Here is a 16,296-nt window from a genome sequence, read left to right as displayed (position 1 = left end):
TGAGATACCTTCACTAGATGAACCTACTTTTAAATTGTGTTAATGGTTGGTTAGTTACATTAAAAATACTATACAATAGTAAGGAAGGTCGGTAAATATGTAGTTTAGCGGTATTTGCGGAAAAAAAATGTTAAAAATCTGAAAATATATTTATTATATGCTCTTTAAATTCCTCTTTTCATTAAAGCTGGCGGAGATAAGAAATTCCAAATACTTTAAAAGATATTGAATTTTTTAATTTTCATAGTTAGGCTATATTTGTTAAATAAAATTTAAAAATTCCGAAAATACTTTTATTCTATGCTCTTTAACTTCCTCTTTTCATTAAACCCGGCGGAGATAAGAAATTCCAAATACTTTAGGAGATATCAAATTTTATAATTTCATCACAATACCTGTGTATTCATGCGGCATTCACTATTGTTTCTTGTTTACGAGTATGAATTTTTTTATTTTTCGCGATGTAGTTGAACGACTACATCATTTTCTACTAATGGCAAAGGAATTGTAGCCTCCTCTAACTTAGGTGAGTTTTCAATGTTTCAATTAATGTTTTCTTGGTTATTTGAATATTGTTGCGCAAGTAATAATAAAAAAAAAATTACATGAGTTCCTACTGTCCATCCTTTGTCCCGGTTGGTTAGGTCAGGTCAGTTACATTATAAATAATTTAAAACTAAAGAATAATTAAAATTAATTCACATTATTTTAATGTCACCTTAGTTTCAAAGTATTTATAATGTAGCGGACCTCACCTAATCGACCACTTTAATTAATTAGGCATTCACGAACACACAGCAAAATAACAAAAATGGTGACGGTCGAATGATTACACACATCTTCTATAGCAAAATTAAGAATGGCGATATCTCCTAAAGTATTTGGAATTTCTTATCTCCGCCGGTTTTAATGTAAAGAGGAATTTAAAGAGCATATAATAAAAGTATTTTCAGATTTTTAACTTTTTTTTTTCGCAAATACCTCTCAACTACATATTTACCGGAAGGTCATTTAGCTACATTTTATACTGGTAATTCCTAACCAATTGTTTAAATACTTTTACAGTATTTTTAATACAGCTTCATCTAACCAACCATTCACACTATTTTAAAGCATATTAAATATCACTAACCCATCCTAACCAACTGTTAACATTATTGTAAATTATTTTAATTTACCTAACCTAACCGAACATTCTCACAATATCAGTGTATTTGTAGGGCGTAACCTAACGTCGCCATTTTTTATAGTAAATAACTGGTAAACTTCTTGAAGTATCACAATGCCCTCTTAGAGAATGATAGTAAAACATGGCAGAAAGTAAAATAAAGTACACCTATCCCTCACTTAGCACGACTAATTCGTTCCTTATAATGCTTGTGTTATTCAAAATTGTGTATTCTTAAGTATTAGTTTCCACAAATAGCAAGGCTAATTTATTTAATGTGTTCCAAAATTGTGCAGGAATATACTTTACATAATATAAATGCGTTGAATAACACTCAACTATAAATATGTCACACATTTATCTTTATATGCCTCCCATCGTACTTTGTATGACAAATACGACACCGCGTAACGGGAGATACGTGGTTATGTACTTTATCGTCAGTCGGCTGGCTGACTTGCCCGCCCGGGTGTGAACTTCAACTCGCGTCACGTACCTTTCCAAACAATCCTTTACTGACAGTGAAACCGATACTACTGTCCGGATAATTACATTTTATTTTTTCAGAAATTTAAGTTTTTATTCGCTAATCACCACCTGGTTCACACCAGTCCTGTCAGGCCAATGATTACCTATGTTTTTCATTGTAACATTCATTTAACAACCTTTTCCACGTGAATCATCTGTTCATTTCTGTTCCGGTATCTAATGTCAAATATATTCCCGCTAGTACAAACAACAGCATCAGACTTATATAAACTTTTGGTAAGAGTCCTTATTTCGTACAATTGTGCGCACAGTTGACTTGCTTAAAACTAAAGTGCGACCAACATAAGCGTGGCCTTCATGACAATCTGCGTGCCGTAATACTTCTAGTTTTGTCTCAAATACTTGAACACGATGCATTATGAGTGATCAAGCACGTGCAGTTACCGGCACCTGAATGGGCAGACGTTGCATTTTTTTTTGAGTGAATTCCCTGCACTGGCTAGACTGAGTTCACGGCCCGGTCTGTGGCGAGGCGACAATGGTACGGCACGGCGGCATACGCGTGTATGTAAAAAAACATATGGTCCTTTACACTTCATAGCCGCAATTTAACTTGCCACAGCTGATGTTTGTACAACAGCCGATAGCGTAGACACACCTGCACGCGATTCTCTTCCCCCCCTTGTTTGGCTAAATGTATCCCAAGCACATGTTCACAGAAGTTGAAATAGACTTTGTGGCATCGTGCTAGACTTTTTTTTTCCCCTGCCGAGATTTCGTGATGACTGAAGTTTACAGATGTGCTATTTGAGACTGGGGCAGTAAAATTAAAATCGTGCTAAATGAATTTGCACAGTCTGAAGCCGTGCTAAGTGAGGGATAGGTATATTTTAGATTTTTAATTTTTTGTTTCCTTCAGAAAAGTAGCTTTCTTTCAGAATTATACTTTGCTATATTAGCATCCATAATATTATTGAAAGCTTGAGATTCACGCTTTCTGCTGTGAAATCGCTTTTGTTTGGCTAGTAGTGATCTGAGATTTTGAAATTAATATTATTTAAATTTATATTTCTTTCCGTGTTAATTGTGGGCTCTACAAAAGGTAATTCTGTGGAACAGGTTTTTTTTCCATAAAAAAAAAACTAGAAAATTTTAAAAATTATTTTTTTACTTCCTTACATGTTTTGAAATTATATTCTCTAAGATAGTTTGGTGTTACTTCAAGTAATTTCCCATTGGTTTACTAGGAGGGACGTTTGGTTGGGAAAAGCTGAAATTACCCAGGAATATTATGCATCGGGGAAAATAAGGGAGGTACCCTGGAATTTATTCATGACCTGGACCATTATCTGTTCTTCAGCCATACGATAGTTAACATTTAACAATCCAAAATTCGTAGACTTTCGCTGTGCATGCGAAGAGATAAGATATGGAAAATATATTTATTAGCAATGGATTACGATGTAAATATCTATTTGCAAAGTAAGATGCTGTGTGAGTGTAGATGTGAACGTACGCTAATAGGCTAATCCCGACACCATTTATGTTTACTGTAGGGACCACGAAAGTAGCGAGCTGCATCCCATAGTTCCGACAACAAACATTGCTCGGAACGGATCGGCAGAACGAAGCGGCGGAGGGGCGGCGCGCACGGAAATAGGCACGGCCCGGCTATATATTAGGCGTTATAAAAACATACAGCGCAGTAATGAAAGCACAACATTGAAATGTGTATCTGTAAAAACGTAATGGCATTTTGTTACACTGAACACATATAGACACTTATAATTCTAACATGACGTGACTGTAAAAAAAATTGACTAAAGTTTCGAAACTCACCACAGTGAAGGCAGTGTTGGTTAGATCCGCAGCTCATGTAAGCCAAGAGTGGCAAAATTGCACCTCTTAGTTATGTGAAACGAGGCAATATGGAAACATTAAAATATTACCAGAGCTCTATAAGTCAAAGAATAAATACCAGTTCTTACAAAGGCTGAGCCAAACACGATGTAGCACTGCCAGTATCACTATTTTCATCACTGTTGTCCATTACACTGTTACTTGTTGATGGAAGGAATTCGTCATCGTCACTGTCGTCATGTAAATTTATTAATAACTGGTCCATTGCCATGTCTATGATGCAGTCCCTCTTCCAGTATTCGTTTTCTAATTTTTGAACATGATTGCAGTAGCCTACCCAGGCATACTTTGTTACAGAGTTAACAGCATCCAGTGTGTGCGTCTGAAGTGCTTGCGCAGAGAACTGTCCCACGGTATTACATTCCCGAATGCACCTCTTTATCTTTGCCCATGCTAATTCAATAGCGTTGAACTCACACATGTATGGTGGGAGTCGAATGACATGATGTCCTGCATTTTTTAAAAGTTGATCAACCCGAAATATTTTCTCCTTTGGTTTGTGTTTTTCTAATAGTTCCATCAACATACATTTCAGCATTTTTTCATCACACTCTACACTTCTGCGTTGTAGCCATGTAATCATTTCGTTTTTTGTACTGTATTTCGAAGGAGGCTTATCCTCTTGTTTGGAGTGATATGGCGCATTGTCCATTACTATAGCAGAAGATGGCGGCAAGTTTGGTAGAGCACGTTCGGACAGCCATTTTTCAAAATTAGCAGCATTCATTTCCCCGTGATAATCTCCGACTGTCGTACCTGACTTGTATAACAATAATCCCCCTGGGAGAAATCCACATTTTGAACCAATATGAACCAATATTAGCCTCTTGGTTGCATTTCCTTTAGTTACTCCCGTTACGTAATTTTTGCTTTGCCAACATTTCTGGAATGTGAGATTAGTATCCACCCACGACTCATCAAGGTAAAAAACTTCCTTACCTTCAGACCTACACTGTCTAATTTGAGTGAGGTACTTGGAGCGCCACGTCACTATGTCAGCTCGTTCGATTAACAAACGCCGCCTGTCTTCGCACCGTTTCCAGACGAAGCCCATACTTCGCAATAATCTCTTGAGCGACGAAGGGCTCCACTGCCAACCTATCTTTTCCTTTAATACGGTAATCAATTTGCGTACTGTGAGGACAACTTTTTTAACCGCATAGAATTCCTGGATTGTGTCTCTTATGACACGTTTATCGAAGCTGTCGATCTCAATTTTGCGTTTTTTTCGTGGCCTGCACATAAAAAAATTATGCTGTAGCAATCTTAATAATAAAAAAAACATATGCACGTCTGATATATATTGTAAAACTAACATAACCAATGATAAATACCCTTTGTTTAATATCACTAATGCACATTAAACATGTTTAAAATGCATGGCTTACCTCTTTTTCCCTGGTGTTGTATGCGGTTCATTTGGCATTCCAATTTGTTTCTTTCGAATACGCATCACTGTTGCTTTGCTTACATCTGTATAATTTGCAGCACGTTCCGTTGCTTTGTGAATAGGAATCGAAAGGCATTTTTCACGAGCTTCTTGATCACAAATTGATATTACTTTACTAATAATTTCTCTCTCTTTGCTGTGAATCACTTTATTACTTTTCCTACGCTTTACATTCGCCTCCATTACTCGTCGCACACTAACCTGCCAATATACTTCACACGGTTAGTAACGCAGGAAGGGAGACGGAATTTCCTATCGCATGACACTCCCTTCCCCTTCAACCCCTACTTCCTCTGCCGGCCTTGAACCACACTTTCCCCTTCACCCCCGCGCAGACAGCTCGCAAGATTCCTGGCCCATACAGTACCTTTGTGAAACTCGAACAAACATTTAATTTATAAAAACTGATGCCAGAGCATAGTAAATAAAGTTATTTTTTGCCATGGTCAACCCAATTTTCATAATACAAATTGTTAAATATCTTTATGCTGAATATGTCAGTGTAAAACTCATTTATAAATCATGTTTATTAAATTTCTAACTGAATAAATGGGGGGTTTATAACAGCCAACGTTTGTTTTAATATTAACTTTATCATGTCAATATTTTACATTGCTATAACTATTTCAAAGCAGCCTAAATTTGCGTAGAAAGTTTTGTGATTCAACAGTTTCTTAAGGCTTTTTTTTAGAGTTTGGAAGTATTCTGCATTTATATTAACTAATGTATGTGTTAAATAACTCATTACCACTATGCACCACAAGTATATAGGCATGCGTATCTGGTGAAGTAAGACACGGACATGTAAAGAGTGTTAAAAAGTACATGTGATTTCGTAATGAGATTTTTTACATGCCACTGAATTAAATGCCTCTTATACACTTGATGTTACAAAAGTAAACTTTATAAAAGCCTAATGGCACGAATTGGTTTAGGGGATATCCAGAGCCACCTGGTGGTTGGATAAAGATTTTGCGGTAATGACCGAACTCTAGCTAGTGGATTTCTATTAAAATTAAATTAGCACTCTATCCCACGAGGTAAGCTCCGAGGATAATTAAAAGCGATTTAGAATAATTAAAAGTACCAGGTTGACAAAGATCAGTTGTGATTCAAAGTTGAAGTCCTCGGAGTGCAGAGGTGTCTCACCTCTTTTGGCGATACAATGCGACTGGCGGCTGGACAGCGCATCTGATGCCAAGTTGAACTGACTCTTGGGTCATTCAGATTCTTGCCATTAACCTATTAATCTAAAAACATATTTTCACTCTTTAAGCATAACAATTATGTAATGAATTTATGTGAAAAGATTGCTGTTCAAAATTGAAGAGGTGGATTCCAAAAGGGGCTAAGTCAAAAATGTACTTTTTCCAGGAAACAATTTTTTTGGTGTGAATGTGTATTTTGATAATGTCAAGCACAAAATCCACATAATGCTAATGTTTTACATTAAGAACATGTTCTCAGGCAGTTATTGTGATTATGAGTTCAATATATTACCTGTAATTAGGTTAAGAAAACGGAACATCAGTGACTTAGAGCTATTTGGAAAACTTGTCAGTGACTAAGAGCTTTTTGGAAAACTAGTCAGTGACTGAGGACTTTTTGAAAAACATGTAATTGAATAATATTAGTCCTACCAGATTGACAGGCCTAAGTGTGATGTTTACATAATACTGAACAAAATATGTATGTAGACTTATGCATAGTACAAAACAAAAGCAACAATATGATCTTTAAAATGTGTCAAGTCTTTTGAGTGAACATTAAGGTTACAATGTTTAAAGGAATGGCTCTTCTTCATCATGTAGTACAATATTGTTGTCGTTATCTCCTTCTACATTGTTAGTCAGAGCAGTTTGGTAAAACTGTCTTGCACATTGACTGAGTGAAACAAACTGCAGAAGTTTCTTCACATCTTGTCTCTTCTTTTCACTAATATGGTTTTCTTCTGGCGAAACAGGAACGTTTGTGTACGCTTCTTTCAATACTGTACGTGATTTAGTCACCTTGACTGTTGTTGGCAGACCACAATATGTGTTTTGAATGTCAATAGTAGTGTCATGCATTCTTGAGTAGATGAGAACACGTTGATCACGCATTTTAAAGGGAAGTCTTTTTACTATGGCCTTCTTTGAAGCTTCCATAAAGTTTGAGACCACCCAATCTATGCCTAACACATTTACTGTAGCACCCGTCGCAAATACCTTGTGATATTCACTAGGCTCTAATATTGTTTCTTTTTTCCGTAACTCCTTTTCAAATCTTCCAAATACTCGGTCAGGGGGCATATAGCTATGACCTCTGATTGGAAAGTAATGTTCCACTTTTGCAAAGGTTCTTGATTTGGCAACGTAGTTGAGTAAGAACATCATAACATTTGTGTTTTTATTTTGCCCACTGCAGGCATCTGAAAATAATCTCAGAGTCAAAAAGATTTTTGGTACATTTGCCAATTTTTTTCTCAAGATTTTCCAAAAAATGACTCAATGCCGAACATACTTCATTAGAACCTCGACCACTTTGGTCTTCAGTCCAAGTGTACACAGATGTGTTGGAAGTGTTTTGTTGGTTTTCCATCAAAACAAACGTCAAATTGTACAGCCAGATTTGTCTGGCATAAAAGACCTCACCAATGCTTAATTTGGGCAGTGGTTTGGTTTTGTTCCATGTCAAATGAAACACTTATTATATTGTTTTCTTGTTTCTTCATGATTTCATAAATTTTTTTAGCTCTAAGAGTATGTAGCCTATACTGAGTCATTAATCGAGCCTTTTCAGCAAGGTCACGTGACGTCTTGATTTGGTTCTTAGTCTTGTAACAAAATGAGCACACATCCGTCTTTGGGCTTCCGAAGCTGAGATTGAAGTTGTTTTGAAACACCTTGAAAAACTTAGATAATGAAGCAATTGGTTTGTTTTCTATTTTTTGGTTATCTTTCCACATTCGCCACAACATTTTGATAGAAAGTTCAGGATTAAGATAACCACGAACACTTTTTCCTCGGCCATAATGGCTTTCATTGCATCTAAACGTTTTAATGTATGCAATCATTGAGTCTTTTATCGCAGTGTGTTTGGGATTTAACCTAGCCCCACCACGCCTTTCATGTGGGCATTCCCCATATACTTCCATGTGTTTGCTTAAGGTGTTTATTCTTTTACGAGAAAATCTCGTTACAGACAAAAACGTTTTGTTACATACATTTAGAATACGACCGCTTGTCTGTCGTATGAAATATTTAGTAACGGTACGGCTTCTAGGCTTATTTTTGTTTCTGGGCCTACGCTGTTTAGGCTCTTGTGCGACAATATACTTGAAAACAAAGCTATTCTGTTCAGCAGCTGTTTTGTGTTTATAGATTTTGTCATAAAATGCACTTATATCTGCTGTAGACAGTAAAGCAGCCTTACAACTATTACCACCTTCTTTATGCGTGCATGCAACCAAAGGAGCACCATGGGCCTCACTGCTGTTTCTGGCAAACTTTTTACGGTTTTTAACCCACTTATCTTCATTTCTTGCTCGTTTTCTACTTCGTGTACTACTTATATCTGTTACAGAACATGTGCTATCTTGTAGTTCACTTACATTCATTTTGGCATTTACTTATACATTAACTATTGACAAGACAAACCACCACAATAACAATAATAAACAGACATAACCTCTATGCAGTACAAAACCATGACAATACTTTCACCATAGAGTAACTAATACCTGTTTATGCATGCGCATATCGGTGCATGACTAACCAAGGCTTGTTTGGAAAACACTGCTGACTTAGGAGGTTTTGGACAGAAACCCAGATTTCACTACCGAATAACAGCTATAACTTAAGCGCTTTTGGAATACCTGTTACAGCCATAGATGCGAATAGTAAAAAGTTAGTTATTCCACATATAAACACAAAATCGCTAAAATGTGACTTAACCCCTTTTGGAATCCACCTCTTCAATTATAAGTTGGTGGACTTCGGCATGTTTGATTCGGTTCCTCTGGTTAATGTAATTCAATTAAAATAGACATATAGAATGTGAGATCCTGAAAAGAATATACCCCCTTGGGGCAGAAAACAAAGTTCATAATGTGAATTAATTTATTATTGGAGCGAGGTACCGACTCTAATGCGCTCTCTTGCGGAAGTTATTGGGGTTAGTGGTGTGCTATTCAAAAACCACGTCATAAGCAAGTATGTTTGTTACGATGGGAAGTGCCATGATGATCGGAGGGGTTTGAGGGGTGGTGATGTACAAGCTCTTTAGGGTGAAGCCCTGACGTCAATATAGAGTGTGTGTGTGTGTGTGTGTATATATAAAGCTTCCTTACAATTTTTTATACATAAATTTAATTACTTCATCATTGTTATGTAGCAAATGTTATATAAAACACAACCTTCATTATGGAATGTTGCCAGCAAATCTCTTATTTAAAATGGTTTTTTGTTTTACCTTCAGCCAAGGCTCATGGAATACACATTTTGGGTGTAAACTTAAATGCGTCTTTATATAAATGCCATTTAAGAAATCAAAACTTAGGAATCTAGTGATTGTTTATGCTTTTTAACTCCTAACTTGCGAGTATTGTGGTATAATGGAAAGATTAGTACTGCTCACAGTTGTAGGTAAGCACAATATTACTAGCTTATTTTTAAAAGCATTTTACAATTAAGAATATATTTTGTGTGTGGGCTAAAATAATTTTCTCTGCAATAAGGAATGCTATAAAAATGTGTTAAGGTAAATAAGGATTTAATTAAAAAAAATTTAATGTAGTTTAATAATTAACCTTATTGATACTACTTAGTATAATTGATGTCTTTATCAAAATAACTATCATAGTATGATTGACTTTAATTAACTAATGGCAGATATATATTTAAAACAATGCTATAGAAAGACTAGTTCATTTTGAAATAAATTAATTGATTATATATCTATTGGTTTGAATAATGTTAATTTTAAACATGATAGTAGTATAGATTGTATGCTCTTCATAACTTGTATAAAATAATATTAATATGCTAGGGTAATTATTCATATTTTTTTTCTAGTTGCTGTATACAATTGTAGGCTATTACAGTCACAGTCACAAATATCTAAGGTTCCAGGTCAACTATCATTTCCTAAAACAATTGTCACATTCTTGTTCCTAGTACAATTGAAAAATGCAAACGTGAAAAATTCTTTTTCTAGGCAGTATAAAAATTTAATGGAACATTTTCGTTGCAAGTTAAGCCAGCATTGATCTTCCTGTCGTAAGGTTTCAACATGTATACTTAAAAGCGAGGGGAACGGAGAATGAATACAGGATCACCTGGTTCATTTGTTAACTCTGCCAATAGACATCTCAGTGTGTACAACTCTCATGGATTGAAGGAACACCAGCCACACTATGATCAGCAAGGTTGCGATCTCGCTGATTGTCTTTATCTCCATGCATGTCACAATGAAATATTACTGTACCCACAATTTTCAAAACCTTTAACAGTTCTTTAATAACTACACAATTTGACAAATACTCTCATTGGAAGTTCCAAGAAATGGTCCATGTGAAAAAGGGAAAAGAAAACAAATTAAAAAAATTATTTACTTTTAAAAACAAGTTAGTTATTCCCATGAAGTGTGTTATAGCTGACAAAAAAAAACTTGTATGTAACTTTTAACTTAATTCTGTTTGAACGTTACATTTTACGTAACCTGGCCATACAACATTCACAAAAAAATTAATTGCTCTCTAAATAGGAGAGAGGCTAAATTTTCTTTAAAAAAAAAACTTTGCTGAACTTCCTTGAGCATTATAAGAGGGCTTCCTTCTTTCAATGTTTATTACATATTCTTTGAATTTATTTTTATCCTTCCTTTAGACTTTATATAAATTTGTTGATATCCATTTTACCTCTTAAAGCCAATCCGTTCCATCTGTGGAAGAACTTCAATGTTGGGAATAAAAATAAGGACCTTCTGGCCCGGTTGGTACGTCACTGCCCTCCGTCCTTGATCGTATTGCTCCATGGCTTTCCTCTGCTGTTACCTTAGGTTCTCCAATGCCAGCCACTGGATCTGCTTCCACTTAGCTCTCAGCAGTTTGCTGTCAGCCTCATCCACCTTCTGGTTCAAATATACCTCTGAGGGGAGCACAGACTCTTGACCATACAGCAAAACAAATGGAGAGAAACCCAAGGTCTCCTGTTTTGAGAAGTTATAACATAATGTGTCATTGTTGTTAAGGTAAAATGTAGGCGTTCCACAGCTCTGTTCGTCTGTTAATGGTATCCAGAGGTCATGGTCCCTTGGATGTCTATGCGTCTCAATAGCTCCTGAACTTAGGCTGAACTAAATACCTTACCCCTATCTGTTAGGATCGTACCTGGGGTAGAATGTGTACATGTCACATTGTTGAACAAATTTGTGCAACCTCGACCTCAAGAGCACTTCCTTCCTGTGGACACTGCCTTGGTCTAGCTCACCGCGTACAATAATTGATACAAGTCATTATGTACTTATTACCTTGCGAAGACTTGGGGGAAAAGGACCTAGTAGATCTATCTTTACTGTACTAAATGGTGTGCTGGCTGGAATCGATTGTAATAGCCCTTGTGGCTTCTGACCTATACCCACCCTTCTTCGTCTGGCAGTCCACACATGTGCTTGTATATGTCTCTGTAATCTGCATCCTTAGACATGCCTTTCCAATAGTATCTCAGGGTATTTACAGGTCACGAAAGTTCTGAAAAAATCCAGAAACTGAAGGGCTGGTCACAAAAGTCACGGAAAAATCTTGGAATAAACAGTAACTGTGCAAAAAGTCATGAAAATTTAATTTACATCAGTCTTTTGTTAATTTTTTTTTTTTTTTTACATTTCACTGCTGAATTTAATGGCACATTAAAAATAATTATTTCAAGACTGCCCACTGTAATAATGCAGGCAATCGTATAAAACTGGGACATAGTCTAATTTTTATAATAGTATCTTTTTATTTGTATAGCCTATAAAATTGTTTTGTTTCAAGACACACCATGATAATTTATTGCTCATGCGCTAGTGAAATGGTATATTAATGGCTGGCTAGCTTGTTTCTATTCCACTATGTTTTATATAAATGGCATTTCTTTACTTTAAACTTGATTCTGTTTTGTTTTCTGTTTCTAACTGAAGTCATTCTGTAAGTCTAGAAAGTGTATTATCAAGAGAAGCATAAATGCTGTTTTTTTATGGAGATAATTCAAGCCCATAGGTGTTATCATTAGGTTTTAGTTTGCTTAACGAGAAAGAAATAAACATGTGCGTTTATTGTTTAAGAAATTTTTTTTTAAAATCTATTTATGTTATGATAGCGCATGACTTATTCTCCTTCTGGCACCAAGTAAGTGCACTCTGGGTTAGATAACTGGAGATTGCCTAAATGTTTCTGTTTATGTTATAAAAAAAATTTTATTACTTCATAATTTACATATAATAAATGCCTAGGAAATGTAGATTTTCAGATAGCTTGTATGATTGACCAAATGTGAGTACATGAAAGACGTGGCTGAGATGTGATTAGAAGGATGCAAACCAAGCATTGTGCTGCATTTGTGGAACAAACTTTGACGTTGGTCATGGTGGCATTAACTCTGTAAAGTTGCATGAAAAAGGAAAATGCCACATACAATTAGCAAATGACTTGAATTCAGGCAAACATCCCATGTTAACTTTCACTTCCAGTTTGAATGTGAGTGGTCATGAGGCAAATATTGGGCATGGACCTATGTGTGCTCAGTTGGTTACCCCAGAATCAAATGATTCAAACTTGCACTTAAATGCCTCCCAGGTCCAGCACAAACCCATCTAACACATTTGCAAAGACACAGATGAACTTTCAGTCACAGGTACATCCTGCAGTGTTGTGACAAGTCCTAAGTTTGTGTGCAACACACAGAAGTACATGATAATGGCATATTGACAACAGTGGAAATTATTTGGGCATTAAATTAGGTTGTGTGCCACACATCTGCCGCAAGTGCTGGTACTTCAATTGATTTATTTCCTTTAATGTTTTCTGACAGTGTGATTGCCCATTAAGTGTAAGATGCATAAAAGATAAATTATCTTATTTACAGCCGCAAGTGCAGGTACTTCAATTGATTTATTTCCTTTAATGTTTTCTGACAGTGTGATTGCCCATAAGTGTAAGATGCATAAAAAAAAATTATCTTATTTACAGTGGAGCATAGATTATCCGAACTAATAGGTAACTGGGGGTGTTCGGATAAACAGTATTTCGGATAACTGATCTTTTTGAGGATAAGAACATACTAGGGTTATATGAGCACAGTGAAACAAACAGTGATAATAAATAAAAATATGTATGTATTTTGTGCTACAATGCTCACACAAGGACTAATATGTAAACAAATTGCAATACACAAAGGAAGACATAAACACAGGAACAACGAAACAAAGAATTAACTATGTAAGGAATAAAATGATCAAAGAAATCTGCAGAAAATTAAAAGTACTATAGGTCTACATACATTTTAAAAAGTCCAAAATTCCCATTTGTTTCAAAGAGGACACTCTTTTTCTTGCTGCTAAATCTCTTATATGTTTTAATTAAAGGATTTGAATAGAATCACACTCTTCTTATTGCTCCGCCCATTTCAAGGCTGTCACTTGGCACTGAAAAGCTTCCTCAGTGGATGGTCCTTTTTTTAACTTGTTCTTCGTCAGTAAACTCCGCCTTGTTGGAATGGTCTTCTGAAGGACTTTGGTCTCCCATGAGAGTAGCAAGGATTTCATCCTCTGTCAATAATTGGTGTTCATCAGCATCACATTCGGGCCATTCTTGAATGTTTTCCTGGTCACAATCTTCAAATTCTGCAGATTCTTTAATTAACTCAGAACTGATGGAAGAAGCTTATTCCAAGCTTTTAGCAAGCGTTGTGTCCTTGATGGAGGCCCAAGATTCTGCCGCCATGTACACAGCATCCTTCAAATTGATTTCTTTGTACAGTTGTTGAATAGTTTTTTCATTGTCCTGCCCGATTTGAACCATGCGCAGCAATGCCTTTCTGTAATAACGTTTGAAAGTTTCGATAACCCCCTGGTTCAATGGTTGGAGGACTGAAGTTACGTTTGGAGGCAAAAAAGCAACTTTAAATTTTAATGTTTTCTCTTTCCAGTGAAAGATTTGATGGGTGACTTGGGGCATTATCAATCAACAACAAAACATCTCCAGAATTCCCTCTTGTACGCTAATGCTTTTTAACTTCAGGAATAAATACGTTGTTGTATCATTCTACAAAAAGGTTAGTATCCATCCACGACTTGTTTTGGTTCCTATAGATGACTGCCAATTTTTATTCCCTTAAAGCACCACAGATTTTTAGATTTTCCTATGAGAAACAAAGGAAGCCTGTGTGATACAGTAACATTCCCACATACCAGAGCAGTAATGCATAATGTGCTTTCCTTGAAGCCAGGTGCTGACATGTTGTTCTTAGAAACTAGGGATTTTGTTGGCATTTTCTTCCAATACAAACCCGTTTCATCTGCATTGTACACATTGACTTTTTTGTAGCCCTCCTTATCAATCTTTTTTTTTAATAGAATCTTTGAAAAATTCAGCTGCTTCAGTATCAGCCGACAGTTTTTCACCTTGGATGTCCAATTCCCTAATTCCATGCCTGGATTTGAAACACATAAGCCAGCTGGTAGTTGTTTTAAAATCATCTTTACCTTTTAGGTTTTTGGTTTAATTTCAAGAGCTTTTTCACAAATCAAGCGGCCACTTATTGGTTGCCCTTGACTACGCATCTGCATAAACCATGTGTATACTGCAGTGTCTTTTAAGTCCTGATTTTCTGCCGTTTTCATTGTTTTTTTGTGCATGCTCCCATCTTCAATGTTAAGCACACTCGCAAATTTTTTAATGACATCACTGTTCTTTTTAATATCCAATAAGTTTTTCTTTTCCAACTCCATACGAGCTAAACTTGATCCACTTACACCATTCTTCAACTGATCTATTATTCTAAGTTTTATCATAATGCTGAGAACGACGCATTTACGTTCTGATTCCGTTTTGTACGGCCTGAAAAACTGCACTACATGTCTCACTATCGAAGGCTCACAAGCTACTGACGACGTGACGTTGGTGAAATCTGCAGTGCATGCATGGCCTGCCAAATAAATTAATTTTGCCTTCTGGAACTAGTTTGGTTATACGGTCGTTCATTGACAGAGGTTCGGATAATCGATGCTCCACTGTAATTACATTTGGACTTGGTTATTTCTTTCAAGATAGTTTAGTCCAAAATGTTAAATTATCCACTTTTTTGCAATCCCATTTGATAACAGTTTGAACACAGTAGCGTAGAAAGGCCAAATGGACATTTTGGTTCCCTTCCAGGATTCCAGTACAAATGAGGTGTCTACATGTTATTTTACATCTGTGTTTTTGGACAGTTTAACAGCAGAAGCTTTTCTGACCACTTTTATAACTGCATTAACAAAATTGGGATTGAATCTTTGAAATGTTATTCAGATATCTCTAGATGGGCCAAATGTCAGTTTGAAGTTCCTTAGCTGGGTGGCCATAGATTAAAAAAACCGGGAAAATTCAGTGAATTTAAACAAGTCAAGGAAAACCTGGAAAAGTCGGGGAATTTTTTATAGGTCAGGAAAATTTTTGAAAATAGCTTGTTTCTGCATCATTATAGTTTCTTCAATGGCCATTTGTTATAAAAATACGTGAGATTAGCTGTTACATTTTCAAAATTGTAATGCATATTACTATATTCACCTAAATAATCCGCACACAATTTTTTGTAAATTGCGTGTTGAACAAACACAATGCATGGCTTATTCAAAACTTGACAATGCTGCATAGCAGTATAGCACAAGATTGATTAATCTGTTGATGCTTAATGCATGACAGGACAGACATATTACTCGTGGTTAGAAAATGAATGATTTTGTGAGAAATACGTTGCAGTTATTACTGAAGGTTTGCGGTTTCGATTATCTACGATGGCTGAAAAACCCTAAAATGATTAAAATTGATAAGGAAATGGGAATCATGCTATGGGAAGAATGTCATCTATATGACTGGAGGAAAAAAAATAAGATTTGATATTGAGTGATGGTGGTAATGGAAAAACGTTTATTTTATTTTAAAGGAGAGAATCTGTTGCTTATGTTTCTTTAGCAGTTTCCAATTTATTTTGTTTATAATGTAACATTGATTTTGGTGAACAAAAAAAGCTGCTGTCTGTAATCATTT

The 16,296-nt window shown here is 35.8% G+C and overlaps 1 protein-coding gene across 1 annotated transcript in view; it reads left to right on the top strand.

Moving 5' to 3' along the window:
- Positions 1-16,296, top strand: part of LOC134529654 (putative mediator of RNA polymerase II transcription subunit 12) — a 69,790-nt gene that overhangs the window by 6,260 nt on the left and 47,234 nt on the right. The gene's annotated exons all lie outside the window — the stretch shown is intronic.

This window comes from Bacillus rossius, chromosome 2 (assembly GCF_032445375.1).
Source record: "Bacillus rossius redtenbacheri isolate Brsri chromosome 2, Brsri_v3, whole genome shotgun sequence".
In the NCBI taxonomy this organism is placed as follows: domain Eukaryota; kingdom Metazoa; phylum Arthropoda; class Insecta; order Phasmatodea; family Bacillidae; genus Bacillus; species Bacillus rossius.
Note: the sequence above shows the minus strand (reverse complement) of the source record. Positions and strands in the feature narration are given on the sequence as shown.